The 22,901-nt window shown below is 38.0% G+C and overlaps 1 protein-coding gene across 4 annotated transcripts in view; it reads right to left on the reverse strand.

The window, feature by feature from the left end:
- The window catches only part of NPAS3 (neuronal PAS domain protein 3), an 868,173-nt gene that overhangs the window by 472,699 nt on the left and 372,573 nt on the right, over window positions 1-22,901 (reverse strand). The window lies entirely within an intron of this gene.

Here is a 22,901-nt window from a genome sequence, read left to right on the forward strand (position 1 = left end):
CTAACTGTGCTATATGGAATCTTCCTCACACCAACAAAATGTAGGGTGATTGAAGCAGAACCCAAGATAAGGAACTTACAGAAACCAAGTGTAGCCATTAACACCTGCCAACTGGACAAGAGTAGAATACAGGCATATACCATTTCCTTCATCAAACATGTATCCACCCAATAAGCTGGTGATGAAGCAGCCATTTCCACTAATAGTCAAGATTCCCCACCCCCAACCCAGTTCCCTGTCCCCATCTCTGTCTCTCCCTCCCTTTCCCTCTCTTTCTTCAATTTACAGGGGTACTAGCCCATTGCACGTGCAAATGCCCTACCTGTGTTTCCTTTAAAATGTTTCCATAAAAATCATGTCCAGGATCTTAAGCCTTCTGCTTCTGCACCTCTCAGATTACAGTACAAAAAACAAATCATTTTAGTCAAATTCTGCTTTAAGATTCCTGCTGAGTTGAGACTTCAGATTTTAGGCTGGAATGAATTTTTATGGCCAAGTTATAAACACCTGAGACTCAGCAGGTGCCACTAAAATGTATAGTTTTGAGATTACATGTGGCTTCCCTAATTTCAAAAGTTGATCTAGTTGAAGAGACTTTGTCTTTAAAACTGTCAAGCTATAAAAGCCATTACATTTCCTTTCACTAGCTTATAAAGATTAATTGGAAGTAACACACACTTGTAATTTATAGGTCAATGAAAATTTTGCCTGTTTTAGTAGATTTGGGCAAAGGAAAACTACACATCCTCAGCTGAAAACTGAGATCAAAGCTACCAATAAATAAAATATCTTGGAAGATTTGTGTATTTGTTTGTTTTTTTTAAGATCAGAGGTGACAGTGTTGTGGCTCTCTCACTAGAAGTAGCATTTTTACTTAATATCCCAAGAATAAAACAATCTCTTCTCTGCTCTAATCATTTCTAGATTCCTTTCACAAGCCCCTTGAGCTAACAGTTTCAACATTATTCAGATAAGTGATGTAAGAAATCATACCTAGCAAAACTGTATCTGTGGAGTTAAACCATTAGTATTGCCAAAGCAGAATTTCACAGGAATGATCGGGCAAGTTTTGGGTCTTAGGACTAAAAGTTTAGAGAACCCTAAGAAAACTGTCCTGTTTCTTTCACTAAAACAATGTACTTAGGCACTTTCGTGTTTTACCTTCTAACCTATAAATAACACTCAGGCTGTAGGGAGCAATCTTAACAACTGGTAAGTTAACAAAATATCAAATGTTTAACTTCACAAAGTGAAAACAAAAAACTATTGCTACCTAAGAAGAGAGAAGTTAAAAAAAATCTTATATATAAACCAACAGCAAAACATTATTCTGATATAAACTCTTCATACTGTGTGACCAGCAACAAATAAAATAACGACAGCCAGCCCTCCGTATCTGTGATGTGGAACCTGCTGATACAGAGAGTCAACTGTACTAGGACATTTTATATAAGGAACTTGAGCATCCATAGATTTTAGTATCTGTGGGGGTCCTCAAACCAATACCCTGCAGATACTGAGGGATGACTGTATATGCTTTCTCATTTAGGAGATGGAGACCACCGGTCTTACTAATAAAATAAATTAACTAAAATTGAAAAAAAAACTCCACCCAAAACCACTCCCCAAAAACACCTCTCCAACCATTGGATGGAAAAGAAATAGTTAAGCTTTTTGTCTCTGGCTCACAGGGTAATAAGACTTCAAATTCTGCATTCTGATATCCTGGACCATCATCTTATATCCTTACTTAATTTGGATATCCCAAGGTATTATATTCATATTTTATCATTTTACCTGTCATATGTTAACTTTAAACTTGGAAGTACACACACATACATACATTAGAATTTCTTTCTTTTTTTTTTTTTTTTTTTTTAGAATTTCTTAAAACAAGGATTCAGGGATAAATTTATAAAAAGAATTGAAATGTTGGTTTGATGGGAATTCTACCTATTAGAAAATGCTACACACAAATACCACTTGATATTTTTTTCCTCCAAATTAGACAAAAAGTTTCCTGATTATTTATTTATGTCGTTAGGACTAAAATCAGCCTGTCTCCAAATTTTGCAGCCATCCATGCTTTTTCTAATAAGAACTAATTTTACAAGGTCCTTTCTGGCCAAGAAACTTTCAACCACTATAAACTAGTCAGACACAATACAAGATGATTAGACCAGAGTATATAGACTATGTAGCATAAACTGCCAGTTAAACATTATAGCATGCTTCATTTTAATCATGTAGCTTTCATCTTTTTTGAACACCCTTTTAGCATCTCTTGAAAAAAAAGAGGCTTTGAAAAAGCTGAGCTACTGCTAAACACTGTAAGCTGATGCTGCTATACTGTGCTTTGCCCCGCTGCCTCCCCACCCCCATGAAAATGAAAAAGATCATCCTCAACACTTTGAGGTCTAATAATTGTGGTCTTAAATGAAAGAGCACACTATCTTCAGTTGAAAGGTCAATCTGAATCGGGGTTGAAATGCAGTCATGTACCATATTCAAATTTATCATTATTATGATAATGTATTTAGTATAATAATAATAAATAAATGGTAGGCTAGCAGAAAACTCTATGGCATGTGTTATCACACATCTCATTACAGGGTTAATTTATGTTAGGTCAAACACAACACAATTAAAACAAAATTCTATAGTACTAATGCCAAACACACAAAAAAGTAAGCAAAATAACTTCAGTGACTTCCCTGAAGGTGCGTGCAATAATATAGTTTACATTATATCATAATGGAAATGAGAGAAGATGTATGAGCTTCAGACTATGCAATTTCTCAGAAAGCCTGATGTTAATTCCGAACTTTTGCCTATTTGATGGCCATGCTGTTTGAGAAAAAAATTTGTTTTAACACAGGTGTCTTTTGTGATTGTATGGCGAGTTGGAGCCTTTTCAATTCCTTAATATGCAAACAGAAAACAAATCTGAATTTTTAAAAATCATTTAAAGTAAGGTAAATTTTATTTTTCTTGCTTAAGATGCATAAAGTAGTATGTCCTCATAACCATAAAATATTAAAGCACAGAATAGTATTTAAGCTTGCAACATAACACTCAATCATCTTACTACACAGATGAAAGAAAACCAGAAGTTCAGAGAAGGTAAGTGATCTGCCAAAAATCAAACAGCTAGCTAGCAACTATATCGCAGGTCTTCTGACTTTCAGGCCAATGTGCCTTCCATTTCTTCCTTGGGAAAAAAGAAAAGAAAACGATTCAAAAGTAAAACATGTGATATCTGAGTATAAGTTGTGATAGTATGTAAAAACATGCTTAAAAGATTTAGTAACAGCTAGACAAAAGACAATAACAATCTCCATGGATTGGGAATCACTGGATCTTGGCAAAGACTTATAAGGATCTCTCCACCATCCCCCTAAGCCATGCATATTTAATTGTTTATACAAAAAAACCCCAGATTTATCACAATTCTTAAGTAAAAAGTAAAAAGTAGAAGTGGGCTTTCCTGGTGGCACAGTGGTTGAGAGTCCTTCTGCCGATGCAGGGGACACGGGTTCGTGCCCCGGTCCGGGAAGATCCCACATGCCCCGGAGCGGCTGGGCCCGTGAGCCATGGCCACTGAGGCTGCGTGTCGGGAGCCTGTGCTCCGCAGCGGGAGAAGCCACAACAGTGAGAGGCCCCCGTACAGCCAAAACAAAACAAAACAAAACAAAACCATAAAAAAACTAAATATGCTTTTACCATAAAACTCAGAAATTCCACTACTGTGTGTCTATTTGCAAGAAACGAGAACATATTTCCACACAAAGACTTATATGTTAATGTTCATAGCAGCATTATTCAAAATAGTCAAAAATCAGAAGCAATACAAATATCTATCAACTGGTAAATAAGTAATACATGGTATACCCATGCAATAAACTAATACTCAGAAATAAAAAAGAAATAACTATAGACACATACAGCTTGAAACAGACTCAAGAACATTATGATAAGAAAAAGAAGCCCAGAACAAAAGACTACATATTTTATGATTATCCATATCTGCAATCACTAAAAGAGGCAGAACTAGAGAGAAAGAGAAGGTAGACTCTGGGTGTTTGCCTGAGTGGGGGTGGGAACACAGATTAGTGGGCATGAGGCAACTGTTTATGATAACGGAGGTCTTTTAAAACTGGATTGTGCACAGCAGAGGAAACCTTAAACAAGACGAAAAGACAACCCTAAGAATGGGAGAAAATATTTGCAAATGAAGCAACTGACAAAGGATGAGTCTCCAAAATATACAAGCAGCTCATGCAGCTCAACATCAAAAAACCAAACAACCCAATCCAAAAAGGGGCAGAAGACCTAAATAGACATTTCTCCTAAGAAGACATACAAATTGCCAACAAACACATGAAAGGATGCTCAACATCATTAATCATTAGAGAAATGCAAATCAAAACCACAATGATGTATCACCTCACAGCAGTCAGAATGGCCATCATTTAAAAATCTACAAACAATAAATGCTGGAGAGGGTGTGGAGAAAAGGGAACCCTGCTGCACTGTTGGTGGGAATGTAAATTGATACAGCCACCATGGAAAACAGTATGGAGGTTCCTTTAAAAAACAAAAAATAGAACTACCATACAACCCAGCAATCCCACTACTGGGCATATACCCTGAGAAAACCATAATTCAAAATGATATATGTACCACAATGTTCATTGCAGCTCTATTTACAATAGCCAGGACATGGAAGCAACCTAAGTGTCCATCGACAGATGAATGGATAAAGAAGATGTGGCACATATATACAATGGAATATTACTCAGCCATGAAAAGAAATGAAAGTGAGTTATTTGTAGTGAGGTGGATGGACCTAGAGTCTGTCATACAGAGTGAAGTAAGTCAGAAAGAGAAAAACATATGCTAACGCATATATATGGAATCTAAAAAAAGGGTACTGATCAACCTAGTGGCAGGAATAAAGAGGCAGATGTAGAGAATGGACTTGAGGACACAGAGGGGGAAGGGGAAACTGGGATAAAGTGAGAGAGTAGCATGGACATATATACACTACCAAATGTTAAATAGATAGCTAGTGGGAAGCAGCTGCATAGCACAGGGAGATCAGCTCGATGCTTTGTGACCACCTAGAGGGGTGGGATAGGGAGGGTGGGAGGGAGGGAGGCTCAAGAGGGAGGGGATATGGGGATATATGTATAGGTATAGCTGATTCACTTTGTTGTCCAGCAGAAACTAACACAACATTGTAAAGCAATTATACTCCAGTAAAGATGTAAAAAAATAAATAAATAAAACTGGATGGTTGTGATGGTTACGTAATTTGAAATTTACTAAAAACCATCCGACTGTATACTTACAGAAGGTGGATGTTGTGGTGTGTAAAATATAATTCAATAAGGCTCTTAAAAATGAAAAGGCTTTTTCATATCAAAACACCATTAAAAATAGGAGTGAAAGTGGGATATTTGTAATATAATTAGACAAAATGAACTTGCCATACCTACTTTCCAAATATTTCTAAATATTCAGATGTCAAACATTGACTCAATGACAATCCAACTTTTCAACCCTTTCTTACTCATATTCAACATTAAGAATTTATCTTAGAATCCACCTGGTTATGAAATTTCTCTCCGGTTTACATTATACTTCTGATTCAAAATTTTCCAGGAGAGAATTCTGACACATGTCCTACTAAAGGAGGAAGGTAGTAGCAAAGTCAAATTAGGCCACGTTTCTTTCAAAACTCCTTTACCCATAACTTTTCTGATTTGTTTTCATTTGCTTCAATAAAATGGACTTGAAGTCATGCCAGTGTTCATAAGTTGGTCTTAATTATAAGTGATGAAGATTTAAAGTTTTATGTCACTTCTAGAATAGTATGGGTTTTTAGAATCCTGACAAATTTTCTTCCTTTTAGGCAAATGAAAATTCTTTGACCTCCTAACAAAAGGAAACAATCAAATCAAAACTGTTGCCAAGAAACTAACCCAAAACATTACTCAAGAAGCAAATCAAATGAGAAAATACGAGCAATAAATTAAAGTGGCAGCTGTTGGGAATATTTCCTATTAAAGTTACTTTTAATGAGTATGTTAATATATATTTTCCAATCAATCTCTTAACTATTTGGAGGCTTTATGTAGTAATGAAATAAAACTGAATCCATCCAAATGAATATACTATCTCTAGGATGCTTTCATGCTAAATGCAATGGACTCTCCAGAAAAAAAGTCTGTGTTTGAGTCTCAACTCTATCACTTTAACTTGTTGAGAAACCTTGAGATAAGTCACAATACTGCTCTTAGCCCCAGTTTCCATATTTGCAAAATAAAATTAATAATAATAATACTTGACCAACCTACTTCATAAATTTTACATGAAGACTAACTAAAACAATATAGGTAAAAGTGTTTTATAAACTCAAGTAGTATACAAAAGTCAGCTATTTAGAAAGAGCAAAAGAAAAAGATGTTGAACTTAAACATCCATTTGCTAATTCCAGGGCAAGGGCACCATTTCCTTCACTGAGGTGTATGTTAGTCACATGAATAAAATAAGTTTATCTCAAGGGCTCAAAGCACATCATATGTATCATTTCATATATCTTCATCATATCCCCATGTGAAAACTACTATTCCTACTTAAATCGTGAAGCCAGTTGAAAGGAAAGCTAAATGACCAGTCTCCGTGTCACAGAAGCAACCAATGCTCCATTTCACCTTCAGGCAGAACTATAGATGCTCTGGGTATTGTGTGCATACTGAGAGGTCCAAGGTGACAGCCCGAATTGTATTTCATGGTTTTTTGGTACTATTTGCTTAGTAATTACATGAGATATCATTCTTCTTCTTTCCTTTGTTATCTTTACAGATAGAGAACTTGTCAAAACAGTAGGGAAGGCAACGAAATGCCAATAAATATACTGCCATCAACTTGGAGGTCATTATCAAGGAGAGGTCTTTTTGTTTTTGAGAAAGAAGCTGCATAGTTGAGTAGGCAGTTAGAGTGAACCCATGTTTGTTTGGCACCTGGGTCCTAGTGAAACAATTCGACTGACTTGTAAACAGGCACGATGCCATCCAGCCATATGGGTGCACACAGATGCTGCCAAGTGACCATGTAGGAGAATCAGAAGCGTTTGTTGAGGGCAGCAGTCCCAGTGTGGGACATCCAAACAGCTGTCTACCCTGAGATTCACACGCCTGTGTTAAGGGGACGTGACATGGTTAATCTAGGTTGGATTAATTTTAAAACATAAAAATCAGCTTCCTTGGCCCCCAAATGGTCAGTTGGGTACATGGGTGAATCTTCTAACAGTATCCTCTCCTCTCTATGTTTGCCTTTCTTCCCCTAAAAATCATGATGTATTTCTATTTAATGGCTTTCCAAGGTGTCTAACTGCATTCCATGATACTGATCAAATATTTGAAAAGAAAAATAGTCTTCATAAATCCCAGGAACCTACATTCTTAATCTGAATTTTTGAGAAATATGGCCATATTTATCTTTGTAAAGATAAGTATCATTTTGGTGAAAGGCGGGTAAACTTATTTTAGTCAAGAGGTCAAGCCAAGCAGCTAAAACACACTCAGGAATTTAGAGAAATAAATAAAATCAGTTCGGGAAGTTTATACCTATAATAATTTTATGTGAGTTTAAAGTGTGGAGTATCCAGAAGCTTTAATTACTTAAAATTGGGGGGAAGGCTTGCTCCTTGAAAGTTTTACGTAGAACCATCAAAGATCTCATTTACATACTCAGTGCACAAAGCATGGGCTAAAATATTTTCAGGAACAAGAGCTGCAAAGGAAATTAGAGAAGTGATAGGATTTTCTCTAGTTCTCTAAAAGCATCTTTGGGGGAAGAGCATTCTTTTGGGGGTAGCATTAGCATAGGGCACAGAACTAGACAGAAATACATTTTGCGGCGGGGTAACTGTATATGGTGCACATGCACATATATGTAGCTAAGAGAGTTTATTCCAGAGAGTGTCTCTGAGCCTTAGGTAAGGATATTTTACTCATCCAACATGCAAATGAGATTAAGAAACCTGAAAAATGCCTCTGAAGAGTCAAGAATTATCACAGAGTCCAGGTACTTTATTCACAGAGGATCCTTCTTGTCCTCTATCATATTCTGTTCATGCTCAGTTTATATATAATGCCAACAAATCTGGGTGTCCAAGCTAAAAGCATACCTGAAGCAGCAAATTAAAAGGAAGACCTAGAAATGCTAAGAGCAGAGAAGAGTTATAGCTGACAGTAAGGGAGAAACAGAAAAAGGGGGAGAGATAAAGAGCAGGGAAAAAAATCCTCAAAATGCACTATAATACAGGCCAATTTGGTAAACAGTTAAAGCAAGTCTCATAGTCCAAAAGTCCCTGAGGACATCACACCATATTATTTTCATGGTAATGAAATGCATACATAATGATGTTCCTAAGTCATAAAGAAAAGGCTCAATTATCTTCCACACAAAAAATTCTTTCCACAATGACTTAAATAAAAAAGAAAAAGTTTGGTGATTAAAGAATAGGGCCCGTTTTATCCAAAATAATTTCCTTTAAGTTCCAGATAGCTGAAGTTTTCTTGCACATGTACTATATTCATATGCATAAATTATGAACAACTTTATAGCCCTAAAAGTGTCTGGATACTGATGAGATCTTACCTTGATAAGATGATTCCTGATTTACAAGCTTGAATTTCAAGAGTTACGGTGCAGCATGTAAAACATTATTATAAATTTCAACTTACTGCTACCCTTAGCACTATACCAGTCTGAAGAATGTTTTATCTCTTTCACACTAAATCATTGAAATGTAAACAGTTTAAATTTTGGCAACTTTTGTTTCCTCTCCTCTACCTCAAGCTTTAAAATGTATGCCTTCACTAGAATGCTTTCCTTCTTCACACCAGCAAATAATTAATTATTCTACATAAATAAGTAAAATATCTCTTTAGATGCAGGTCATTGCTCAATAGAAATTATAACTTTCAAGCTCCTCTGTTTGTCCTCACAAACAAATAAATCCAGGAAAAACAGACTCTTTGAATAACCTTTTCCACAAAATTCTACTCCCTGACCCTCCAAACTGAATGTTAAGTGACTATCAATTTATTTGTCTGCTTCTGAGAAGGCCTGTGGAATATGAGATGTCTAAGAACTATAAAAGTACCTCTGTGAAAACAGAAAAGGGGATTTTAGTCTTATTTTACACTTCGAGATATTTAATATACAGTGAATGGAATTATCCTTCCAAGTAATTAAATCACAAATTGAAGGAATTATGAACCTAAACAGAGTGTACTGAACTATAATTAGATCATTAAAAGAGCCACCGCTGAGTGCACATTATAAGCTACCATTACACCTGCTGCTGAGATTATCTCATTTAATCCGCACAACAGCTCTGAAGAGTGACTCACCCAGGGTCACCCAGGAAGTACATGAAAATGAATGTGGAGATCATTAATTCAGAGAACACAAGTGTTTTTTGAGAACCAACAAATTTAAAGGTGTGGGTACACAACATTGTAAATCAACTCTACTCCAAAATAAAATAAAAATTAAAAAAATAAAGGTGTGGGAGTAAAGTTAGTATATCCAGGCAGTGTGGTTTTTATCTAGCCACCTAAACATTAATATTGCCTAATATGTCCCAGAGCATTTACAAGGAATGATAGAAGGTTGTTCACTGTCATCTAACAGTAACATATGCTAATGTAAAGCTTAATGTGTTCCAAGCATCCTTCTAAGTGTTTCACACATATGCACACACATCCCCCCCCCCCACTATCTCATATTAATGTTCAAGATAAGCTTAGGAAAAAGGCCTACTAATAGGATTCTCTGTTAAGAACTATCCAGTGGTTTCCCATCACACTGTGAATAGAACCCAACTCTCACGGAGTCCTAGAAGGCCCACATGCCTGTTCCCCAGCCTGCCTAGCCAACCTCCTCTGAGTCTGTCCTCCCACACTGTACACCCAAGCTCCACTGGGTTTCTTTTTTAAAAAAAGTCTGCTCCTGGAAGAGACCAAGTTAGTTCCCACCCAAGAAATTTTGTGTTTGTTGCTTCCACTGGACTGCTTTGTCTCTAGACATGCTGTGGCTGGCTTTTTCTGGTTATCCAGGTCTCAGCCCAAATCTCAACTGAGGGAGGCCTTCCTTGCTCACCCAGTCAAAAGCAGCACACCTGCCCATACCAGGTTACCTCTACCACACCACCATCCTGCTTCATTTCTACATAGCACTTAGCACTATCCTAAATCATGTTGCTAGTGTATTTGCTTGTTTATTGCCTGTCCCCTCCACCCTACTCCAGAATAAAAGCTTAATGAATAGGGCTTGTCACATAAACAGCAGTATCTGTGGAATGCATCTAATCCTTAAAGCAAATAGCAAAACATCATACATGAGCTGTCAGCTGAAGGAGCTTAGAAGGCACCATTTGCCTGAGTGTTCAAGCATAGAATGATAAAATTAATGCCAAGAAGACAGCTTAAAATCCTTATATGTTTGGGAATTAAATGACATTACTAAAATCCTTCGAGTTAAATATGAAAATCAGATATTTCAAAAGATTTTGAGTGGGTAATGTAGAAAACACTCCATGTTAAAATTTGCAGGACACAGTTAAAGCAGTACTTAGAGGGAAATGTATACCTTTAAATATGAATTTCATGAAACCCACAAGTTAAAAATAAAGGAGTAAGTATTCATCTGAAGAATTTAGGAAAAGCACAATTAAGAAAACCCAAAGGAACAAAGAAAGAAAGAAAATAAAGGTACTTTATCTTATAAGTAAAAAAAAGAGAAAAAATAATAGGAAAGACTAAGGAATGAAACTGTATTTTTAAAGAATGATGGACAAATAACAAGAATATGCAGATATGTGTTCATAACCTCTATAGGAAAATGTAATAAAAAATAGAAAATAAACCCTTATCACCTGAAAATAAAAAAGGAGAAGCAATAACTACAGTCATAAATGAAGTTTTAAAAATGAGAAGAACCTCATCCAGGCTCTTCCAGATCCCTGCTCAGGTAATTTCATCCCAAACTTTTTCATCATGACATGGTAGTTCAGCGTCACCATTAAAAATAAGGGTATTTCCTTCCAATAAATCTTTTAAAATAAACTTTTCATGTCCCATTAAATTTTCTAAAATGAACTTTTATGTAAATTAAACTATTAAAATAATATCCACCATGATTATTTCTAGTAACAAAAGTATCATATAGCATTTTGAAAACACAAAATAACCAAGAACAAATTAGAAACCTACTATAATTCCAGAGATGGTTTTACAAGTGGCTAGAGACACAAAACCAAAATAACTGGTAGAAAAAGAAAACTGATTACTAGTGAACTCATAATTATACCCACAAAACACTGGGTGGTGTCCTTTTGAAATGCACTAAATATTTTGCCTTTATTTCTCACTATTCCTCTTCATACACACTCCAATCCAGCTAACCCTGGGAACCTAATGTCTCCTCAACACACATGTTTTTTGATGCTTCTATTTCTTTTATTCACCTGGTTCTTTCTGCTTGTGTTACCACTCCTCATCTCTACTTGTTCAAATTTTACCCCTGTCTATGAAGAAACTTCCCCCTTATTTCCTAGGTAGAAATACTGTTTCTCTTCACGGAATCCTGCTAGCCTGCTTGTGCCTCTGTTGTGGTATTCACAGTACTGTAGTGTATCTTTCCTTGCATGCTTGTTTTCTGAATATGTGCTTTAGCTTTCCTGTGCTGTAATTGAGAGGAACAAACCACTTCATGTGTACCTCTGATTTCTCCATAGCATCCAACCTAGCGTCAGGCTTTATAGCAAGCCAGGATTTTAAGTAACATAACCTCTAAGCCTCAGTCTCCTCACATATAATGTGGGGGGCTAAAAACAATCCCTAATTCCTAGTGTTATTCTGAGAATTAAATGACATTATGTACATACAACCCCTAGCAGAGTGTCTAGTATATAATAGGCACTCAATATGATTTGTATTCAATAAATGATGAATAAAATAATATCCTAACCTTGGATGAGGAAAGATACAGAAAACTTTCAAATATTTTAACGATTAAGTATGCCAAAGTTGGCCACCAGCAAGTTATGTCCATCAAAACATTTTGCAAACTGCAACGATCCTAAACTGCAATCAATTTTTAAACATGCCATCAGTTTACTATCAGCTCTCCTGGGGAAAAAAAAAGAAAAACTCTCATACTGAACATATACATCAATTACAAGACACGTTTTCAATTTCAGAGACATTTCAAAGTGTGGAAATGCAGCAATTTTCATGCCAAGTTACTCTCCTATTTTGTAGCACTCATCAGTCCTTTGCACACACATCCCCATCATTCTGGGGATAACAGGTGGTTCCACCACCGCCTTGACATATACACCTGCTACCGCATTTCTTGACAAACTCAGTCTCTCCGTGAAGCTCTGGGCCCTGCCATCTGTCCTAGCCACTGTATGAAAATCAGCTCTCCACGTGGCTGAGGAGAACATGCTTCCCATCATCCACTGAGCGTTCCTCCTCTTTTCTTTCAGAGATTTACAGCTTTGGAAAGTTTTGACCACTTCTCTCTAAATTCTGCTCTTACCTATATTTCTACTTATGTTAACAGCTTGTATTTTCAAATAGTATTTTATAATTGGCAAACTGTTTTCACATATAATAATCCAGTTAATTTTCACACCAAAAAAACCCCTCGTGAGGTATAAAAAACAGGCATATATTTATTCCCATTTCTCAGTGAAGAGATGGAAACCCAGAAGAGTTTTCCTGACTTGCCAAATTTTATAGCCAGGTGCCATGAGTCCACATACAGTGCCTTTTGTTTTAAAGTTCATTTTCACCTCATTCTACCCCATGTTCTCTCCTTTATTCTCTTCTTCATTTATGGTTTCCTTCATTGACTTCTACCTCCCTCCTAAGCCTTAACTGTTAACGCTCAGAACACTTTGTCCTCCTACTTTTTTCTCTTGCAGTTACTGTAGCTTCAGGCTTCAAATAAACCTCTATATAGAAAAGCCCTGATCTCCATCCAGTATGACAGGCGCTTTTCCCCACTATGTCTGGAGGTTTCCATTCCTACATCCTGTCATCACATTAAATTAATGGAATGTGCTCACTGGTCAAAAAAAAAGAAGCAAACTCTAAAAAACAGAGCAAAGACCATCTTATTTTCTAACCACAGTAAAAAATAGAAGACTCCGTCCTATTCTTGAATAACTGAATACTTATGAAGTGGGAGTCTGTAATAAAAAATAACTTAAAACTTGGAAAAGGATAAACTTTTGCCATCAAATTGGTTCCTAAAACTCTTCTAGTTGTTTTGGTGTCCACTCCTTACCTAGCTAATATTGACATAGCAGTATATGGTCAAAGGTGGAGGTCAAAATATTTAACCACAAATGTTGACTGTACCCAATGGGTATGGCCATCTGGAGGGCACCAGGTAAATACCAACCTAGTCCATGCTAACATGACTAACTCAATACCACCCCAAAAGACTTCAACTTCAAAACTAAACAAACAGTATCAGCGATAACTATAACATCCATGATTTTGAAAATCACAGAAACTTAACATCTTTTGCAATTTTTAAAAGAATCCTGTGACAGGAATCTGTATTGTTCTAAACCATTGTTCTAAATATGAACCATTATTCAAACACACACCAAAAGATACTCAGGAATTCTCAAAACCCTGGGAAGCATCAAAGGAGGACACCCAAAAAAGCCACATATAGTACTCTATAAAACTTACAATTGACATTATTTAGCTGCAGTTCAACATTTTGCTGTAGCTATCATTAAATTACTAGCAAAAGTAAGGAAATAAGAATCTCTATTATCTCATTAAGGTCTCTATCTCTATGAAATCTTATAGCATAAAGCAAATTCTTAATGACAGTACAATCCCTGTAGATAATCAGAAGATTTTCACAACAATAAAACAGGTTAGCTTACAAAATGTCCCATGTTTGGCTCATCATATGATACTACTTAGGGTATATAATCTTGAAAGGGTAGTTCGATAATCACACTAGAAGCAATTTTGTATGATACTAGTGCTGAAAAGTCAATTTAACTTTCCAGCTTTATAAGACTTTGTTATTGCTATTGTTAATTATTTCTCATTTAATGGGAAATTGGCAACAAGGTCCCCAACTGTCATTTTAAATCTGCAGTAATATCATGTGAAGCTTTTCGTCCTTATTCCCAAGTCCTGGATTATCAGAGTTAAATGGCAGATCCAGCGTTACAAAAGCTCAGGGGCAGGCACTGTTACACAAATTGCCAATTCAATTAACAGTGTGCAAATGCTCCACTGGCAGACTGCAGGAAGGACAGCCATTTTGGCAAGTGTCATTCCTCATTTATCAAACTGTCAAACCTTCCACTCAGGTGCCTGCGGTCACTGTCTGCTTCTTAATGCTACACTGTAAAAGCTGCAGGAACCATTCTTGTAGCTTGACAAGGCACAATACTCAAAACTGATTTTAAAATCAAATGTACAGTTGTCTTAATTATTCTCAGTATAAATGATGTTTTAATTACAAAAACAGAGTGGGAATATTAAATCAGGATTGGATACTAGGTTTACACAGAAAGAAGAGAACTTGTTACCTGTCTTGAGAAGAGAGGCAGAATAATTTATACTAGCATAATTTATTAAGCCATTGCATTCTTAAATTTTACTAAATATCTTGCATAAGCCTTTTGCCCCCCAAGTTTATACAGTATTAATTATTGATGCAAATTAAGTGATAAACTTTTCTCGCTACAGTTGTTCCTATGCTTTGGAAATGATCTTGAGCAGTAATACAGCAAGTGATGCTTGCCTCCTAAGAGTACTTTCCCTCGCTCCCTTTACCCTGATTCTAACTGCCCACATCTACACAGTTCTTCACATATTGATGTCCCATTAAAATTCTATAAAAAGCAAAGCATACCAAAGGGTTACCACCTTCCATACATTCATCAGTTTAACAACTATTTATCTATTTCTCGAACAAAGCTCTGTACTCAGTGTCTGAGAGGAGAGGTAAAAATTTGTTTGGGCTTGAACTGAGTATGTCAGCAAAAATTTCTCTCTGCTACTTACTTGACATTCTTAATATTCAGCAGTGAATCACTTTTTTCAGACTACCAAGATGACTCAACATGGGGGCAAGGGCTTATTTTCATTATGAAGTTATTTATTGAACACTCTGCAAGGGGGGCGAGGGGAAGTACAAAGGGTGTGGATTGGATATGTAGATAAATGAGATATGAATTCATAGTCCACTAGGCTATTTTGTTTAAAGAGACAGATCCCGGAGGGAATTTGGTGTAAATAGCTTTGGAGACCCTAATACATTAGGAAAGCATTCCATCAGCAAATTATTATTAAGCATGTGTATATGCCAGTTGCTGTTATAAGCCAGGGAAACACAGAAGAGTAAGACACACCCCCTGTCTTTGAGGAGGTAAGTTTTAGTAGAGAGAAGCTATAGCAATGCCCAAAAGAATGAAAGAAGCACTTCAATTTGTGGCACAACTTCTTCTTCAAAGTAAGTCAGAAAAGTCTTTTATGATCTTTATCATGTGGATATACAAATAAGCAGAAAGTGCCTATCTCTCTCCATGGTCAGCACAGAACATTGCCTGAAGCAAGGGTGTCTCAGCCCCAAATACTTCCTCTACAACATGAAATTTCACCACTAGCAAGTCATTCCTTTGGATCTGTGCAGCTTTATGTTTTTGGTTTCAACTATTATAGTTTTACCCATCAAGCATTAATAGCTTATAGGAACTTTTAGTTTGGGATTTGTTGAACGCAGGCAGAGAGCCCAGGTCTATGGGAATGGGAGTAAAAAGATGTTTAGCAAAAGGGCAAGGAAGGATGAGAGCGCCTCAATAACAGAGCCTTCTTCAAAAAATTTGTGTTAAAAAACTTTCACTTAATATCTGTATATACGTATATGTATATTACATATACACAGTTAACAAAGACATAACTGCTCCTCCAGAATGCAAAAAAAAAGCAGATCAGAATACCAAGCTTATGATCTGGCAGCCAGTTTACAGACTAAAAAATAAAGCCAGCAATTATGGTTCCGTTACCATGAGAGCATCAGCCTGGGCAGATGCATTCAGTCACCGGCAGCGGAAGTCAGAAGCGTTTCACAGCATCAAACTCTGCTGGTACCGCAATTCACTGAAAGACATCTTGATTTTATCACTACTGGTGATTTTCATCACTCTTGGTACAATTTAATCCATTCACCTTTAGCCCGGTGTCTATACATCCACATCACTGTATTGGGGAGCCGCTAGGGAGCATAAGATCCTTGGGCTCAGAGGGCTTCCATTTCCCACCACTCTGCAAAGCAACCCCATCTCTGGCAAGGCCAGGCTCCTTGCTCCCTCACGAAACCTAACTGGCTCAATATCTACTCTCGTAGGTTTGTCAGCTGTCTCTGGAATGCCTGCTCCCCCTTACCTGTCTAAATCCTACCGATTTCTCAAGGCTTATCACATAATTTTTGTTTGTAGGACTAGTATTGACGCTGGGGTTTGCTGTCTTAAGGGCTTTCCAGTTATTGGATAGAATTATTTATATACTGACTTAAGTATGATATATCCACTAAAGAAATAATAAAATAAAGAGAGTAATAATGAGTAATAGAAAGGTCTTCCTCTTATTGAGCACCTACTTTGTTCTTGGCTGTCTTTTAAGAGCTTTACATGTATTAACCCATCACCACACATGGAGACGCTGGGCCAATCGTTATCTCCGTCTTGCGGTTAAGGAACTGAGGCAGAGTACTGTCAAATCAGCTGCTCCAGGTGACCTACCTAGGACGTAACTAAGCTAAGAGTCAAACCCAGACAATTTGGCTTCAGTACTCATGCTCTCTTTCTGCTGTGTTATTATGTCTATGGACATGAATTACATTGGCCCCCAAATTCCCCCAAGCAGAGTGTAAGAACCACCTTGTTCTACTCTTATTCATAATGAGACTGGAGAATCTGAATAAAGGTGTGCCTTACACAGGTTACCTCAGGAGTTACTGAAAAAGCCAAAAACATAGCCTACTCTGTTTCCCACTGTTTCCCAGCCCATACCACCTCTTAAAGATAAATCCCATTCCATTTTGAATCCCATCCTGTGTTGGTCAACTCTAGAGTATCTACCAATCTCCACAATCTTGCCTTGAAGTTATTTTGAACTAATTAAGCAGGACAGGCTCTAATCATTGGTTGATAGGCCTTGCTATCTATTTATTTACTTTTATTCCCCCATGAAGCCTGATGTCTGGTAGGAAGCCTTTTATACTAAAATTTAATTACCTCTTCCACCCTAGGGGAGGTGTGCAAAACCCTGATAACAAAATAAATACACGAAGGTTAGAGACACTCATCCTCACGCGGTGCTTCCCGCCACTCGGAGAGGGGATGTTCTCTGAGGTTTTCTGCATGTCTCCGCAGTGAGCAGGACGAGGAGAGCATTCAGCATGGAGGCACCAGCTGGGGAAGCTAAAGGACGTTCTAGCCCGTCTTGATTCAATCCTCCAAACTGTGGTTTCCTCACCTTGTTTGAAGTTTATACACTGGCCATCTCTCAAGCAATTAACAACATGTTTGCCATCAGCAACTCTATGCTTTCTTTTCCAGAAAGAAATGAGATTAGTTTTCCCAATTATATATGGAAATTGGTCTCCATAGATTACAACTGCCTCATGCATGTACTGAACATGTATTCTACGTGCTTCCTTTGCCAGGTGAAGTGCTGTGGGTGACACCAATGTAAATGTCCCCATTCCAGTCCTCACCCAGGTTGCCATCTACTTGGGGTGTCAAATCACTTCTCATGTCCACCTTCTCCTTTTTGCTTCCAATGGCATCATCTCTGAGGAGATACTCAGTACCTGAACAAGAGCAATGATTGTTCAACGAATCTGTATTTCTTTTCTTTCTGATACCCTGTTACCAGAGCAATCTTCCTAAGAACAACACTGATCCCCCCCCACCCCCAGTCAAAACCTTCTAAGTGTGCTTACTGATGACTGAAATGCACTATCTCTAGGCAGTGACTCCAAGTCAAAAATTCCCAGCCCTACGTCTTACTGTCTTACTCTTTCCGTATACATACCACGCTCCAGCCACGCCGCACAACTCTTTCCTGGGCACACAGCGCTCTTCTTTCTCCACCAATACTGTTCCCTTTCCCTCAAGTGCTCCTCTGCTGCTCAGCACCCTACTCTCCCTTTGATGGCTTCTCTAACCCCACCTCCTCTACAAAATCCTTCCTGATTGACCAGTCACAGTAGAAAGAAATCTCTTCCCTTTAAGCTCCACTCCACTATTGTTAAACCTCCCTTATTGCATTGGTCATAGTCTGGGTTTGATTCATTCAATCAGAAGACATACATTGAGCACCTACCATGTGCCATATGCTGGTAATACAAAAATGAAAAATTAAACATGTTCACAAAAAACTCATAATTTATCAGGAGAAGCAGACATGTGAACAACTAACAAGTCAATGTGACAAAATGCTCTGTGTGAGGTTTCTCAACCTTGGCACTCTGGACATCTCAAGCCAGATAATTCTTTGCTGTATGTGCGTATGGGGTGGGGGTGTGGTCCTGTGCATTATAGGGTATTTAGCAGCATCCCTGGCCTCTGCCCACTAGATTCCAGTAGCAGGCCCCCAGCTGTGAAAATCCCAAATGTCTCCAAACATCGCTAAACGTCTCCTGGGAGCAAAGCTGACCCGAGCTGAAAACCGCTGCGTTGCAGGATTTCACAGAGTGCGCTGAAGGTGCACAGGAAAGCAGGCCAGGGAAAGTGTGCTTCACCAAGGGGGTGACGCAGCCGGGACCTGAAGGGTGACAATGAGAGTGGTGTGGGACATATCCTGGCTATCGTGCAGGCATGGGGTCAAACACTGAATTATATTCCTGAGCATCTTAGAGTACAGTGGAAGCTGCGTATTGATGGTATGGAAAGGAAAAAGAAGAGGCTGGAAGGGGCAGAGCTAGTATAGTATAGTATAATGCGTTCGTTATATACCATTGGATCAACTTGGTGGCACAACTAGAAAGGATCTTACAAATTTACGAGGCTAATTTTCTTTCTATTTTATTTTCCATGTGAAGCATCTAGGAAAGAAGAAAGAGCAAAGCAGAATTGGGGTTGAATTTCTCTACATTGTACACTTTCAGTCAGTAGCTTCTTGACCAGGTAGAGTCTCAGCTACCTCACCTGTAAAACATAAATAGTAACAGTGCTACCCTAGGAGTTTTTGTAAAGGACAGGGAACTGGCACGGTGCTTCCCAGTTACTTAATCCATGTCAGTTTCCTTCCTCCTTCACAGGACTGAACTGTGCTACCAAAGAGAGCAAGGGCTGCCTCTTACTCATTAATGCAGAATCTGAACTGCAGCATGTGACAGACTGAACAGTTTTCAATGCCATGGTAGACTAAAGGTTGCCATAAATTCTTTGCTGCTTCTCCCATAAGCAGGTGGGAGTCTATTTCACCTTCGCTTGGATCTAGGCTGGCCTTGTGGCTTGCTCTAATCAATAGAAAGTGGCAGAAGTGATGCCATGCCAGCTTCGGCCTAGTCTTTAAGTAGCCAGGTAACTTCCAGTTTTGCTCTCATCACAGCCAGCTGCCATGTAAGAAGTCTCACCAGCCTGAGACCTGCACTGTATGAAGCAGCCTGAACTATTCATGTAGAGAAGCCACATGCAGGAAAACCTAACATGCTGATAACCTCTGAGCATGTGCCAGGTGAATGCAGACACACAATCTCAGGTAAGACCAGCAGAAAAACTCTCCAACAATCCACAGACTCAGGAACAATGTTAGCTCATTGTTAACTGAAGCTACTTATTTGGGGGTCCCTTGTTATACAGCAAGAGATAATTAAACCAGTTGCATACAATAAAACTGGAGGATACAGCTAGTATTGGAGGGTTGTTAAGTGTTGTTATTTATATTAAACAGATAAGTCAGCAGGACTTGGAATACTCAGAAAATGTGTTAGATGATGTTGGATTTAAGCTGTAACTTGAAGGACATTCGGTTAATACTTTAAATATTAATTAAGCATGGAATCATTTTTGTCTACCATAACTTTACACTTCCTTCAACTATTGTAAAATGTTCAAATGTACATACAAATTAAAACAATAGTAGACACCCATATAATTTCTCCCTAGATTCAACAATTGTTAATATTTGCTAACTGTGGCTCAATCTATAAACATGCACACACACAATTTTGGGAAACATTTGGAGATAAACTGTAGACATTGTGACATTTTTAAAAATTTACCATCTTGGGCTTCCCTGGAGGAGCAGTGGTTACGAATCCACCTGCCAATGCAGGGGACATGGGTTTGACCCCTGGTCTGGGAAGATCCCACATGCCGTGGAGCAACTAAGCCCATGAGCCACAACTACTGAGCCTGCGCTCTAGAGCCCGCGAGCCTCAACTACTGAGCCCGCGTGCCATAGCTACTGAAGCCCTTGCGCCTAGAGTCTGTGCTCTGAAATGAGAGAAGCCACCGCAATGAGAAGCCAGTGCACTGCAACGAAGAGTAGCCTCCACTCGCTGCAACTAGAGAAAGCTGGCACACAGCAATGAAGACCCAACACAGCCAAAAATAAATAAATTAATTAATTTTTTAAAATTACCATCTTAACCATTTTACGTGCACATTTCGGTAGTAAATACATTTATATCATGGTGCAACCACTCTCCAGAATTCTTTTCATCTTGCAAAACTGAAATTCTATACCATTAAACAATTACTCCCTATTTCCCTGATAACCACCACTCCACTTTCAGTCTCTATGAATTTGACTACTCTAGGTACCTCATATAAGTGAAATCATACTGCATTTGTCTTTTTATGACTGACTTATTTCATTTAACATGATGTCCTCAAGGTTCATTCATGTTGCAGCATGTGTCAGAATTTCCTTCCTTTTAAGGCTGAGTAATAGTCCCCTGTACATATACACCATATTTTGTTTAGTCATTCATCTGTTGCTTTCAACTTCTGGCTACAGCGAATAATGCTGCTATGAACAGGGGTTTACAAATCTCTCTCTGAGACCCTGCTTTCAACTCTTTTGGGTATATACCCCAAAGTGGAACTTCTGGATCATATGGGAAAACATTATATTCTTGAGTACAATACTTCAACATGCATGACTTACCAATGAGGGCTATAAGCTGCATAAGCCCTTTTAGTGGTTAAAGGTTCATACTATAGCAGCCATTAGGTGTTACTCTGGGTGTGCATTCTAGTCCTTCCATTCACTGGTTGTATGACTTTAACCAAGCTACTTAGCTTTGCTAAGCCTTTGTTGCCTCATCTATAAAATAGGGTAATAAGAACGCCTACCTCATGGAGATTTGGGGAGAACTAAGAAAATAATACAGCAAAAGCATTCAGCACAGTGCCTAACAGAGGTTGTATGTTCTCAGAACACTTCAGCTGCTGGGATGAAATATTTCTGCCATGGGGCAAGCTCATGTTGTTTTATCATGAATAGTACTGAGTAGCCATTTGCTGTGTTCTTCCCTTGTCATTTTGAGATGTTCTCAAAACGGAAAGCTAGCCTCTTCATTATTATGCTTTCTTTTTCAGTGTAATTTGTTTTGCTGAAATCCTCCAGCAAGGTTAGCATTCTTTTTTTCCCCCTTACACCCATACAGAACCTGAAATCCAGTTAAACTGGAAAGGGTATGATTTTATAGAATTTTAGAAAGAACTGTAGAAGTGATCTAATCAAACTTCCTCATCCGCTCATTCAAGCCTTTGCTTGAATAATCACATCACAGCTCAGTCCCTTCCAGTTCTGAGGTCTTGGTGTGACTGCTCTTCCTCAGACTGAGTCAATACCTCCCCTTCTGGCTCACTCCTGGGGGTACTGAAGAGGGGATACATGTTTTAGGTTAGAGAGGAGGCAGTTGTCCTCTAATATCCCTTCCAGTTCTAAGAGTACATGACGTGCTTTCTTTATCCTAAAGCATGCACAAGAGAACCTGCAACTTTTTTCTAGTGATAGTTCACGATTAGATGTGTCTCTCCTCATGCCATTCAACAACTCAGATGAGAAGCAATGCAACAGAGCTTGTATGATGTGAAATGGATTGAATTTATTTTATAAATCAACACTGTGACTAGTATAGTCATGCAAATTAGCATAGATTCCCACATTCAGAGCCAAAGGGAAATTATTTGGGGCTTAAAAGTAATATTTCAAGAGATATCATCTGAGTTCATGATTCTGCAGGGCAAGAGCCTCTTTGAGTCTGCAAGATGCCATATTACCACCCTGGACCTCACGTGATCCACTTTGCACAGACAAACCCACATAATACTATAAAAAAAAAATCCATCAATTGTTGATCAATACATTTTCTACTTGCGGGGTAATATATATTTCAGGAAAGAACTCAATATGTAAGCCATGTATGAGAAAAATCTATTGACTTCCTTCATATCAAACCTGTTGTGCAAACTTTAAATTGCTGACCTAAAATCTGAAGCACAATTTTGCAATTAAGGTAACTGATACATATTCAATGCTCAGTGAGCTCTTTTTTTTAGATGATTCTGGGAATCACTAATTCTACTTAAAAGACAGAATAGAGGAAAAAAGTAAGACTCAATGTATAAAAGATTATTTCTCACATGAATGTTCCCGTAAAACTGCAAAAGGAAGTTGCAATTTTAACTTTGAGATACTTGTTCCACACTGAGGTTATAAATGAATAAACCAGGCACTGTCACCAGCTGGGACCTTTAGCCAATACTGGTACCAAAACAGCTCTGTTACAGTTGGGAAACTTGAAGCTAA

This window comes from Kogia breviceps, chromosome 3 (genome assembly GCF_026419965.1).
Source record: "Kogia breviceps isolate mKogBre1 chromosome 3, mKogBre1 haplotype 1, whole genome shotgun sequence".
Classification (NCBI taxonomy): Eukaryota; Metazoa; Chordata; class Mammalia; order Artiodactyla; family Physeteridae; genus Kogia; species Kogia breviceps.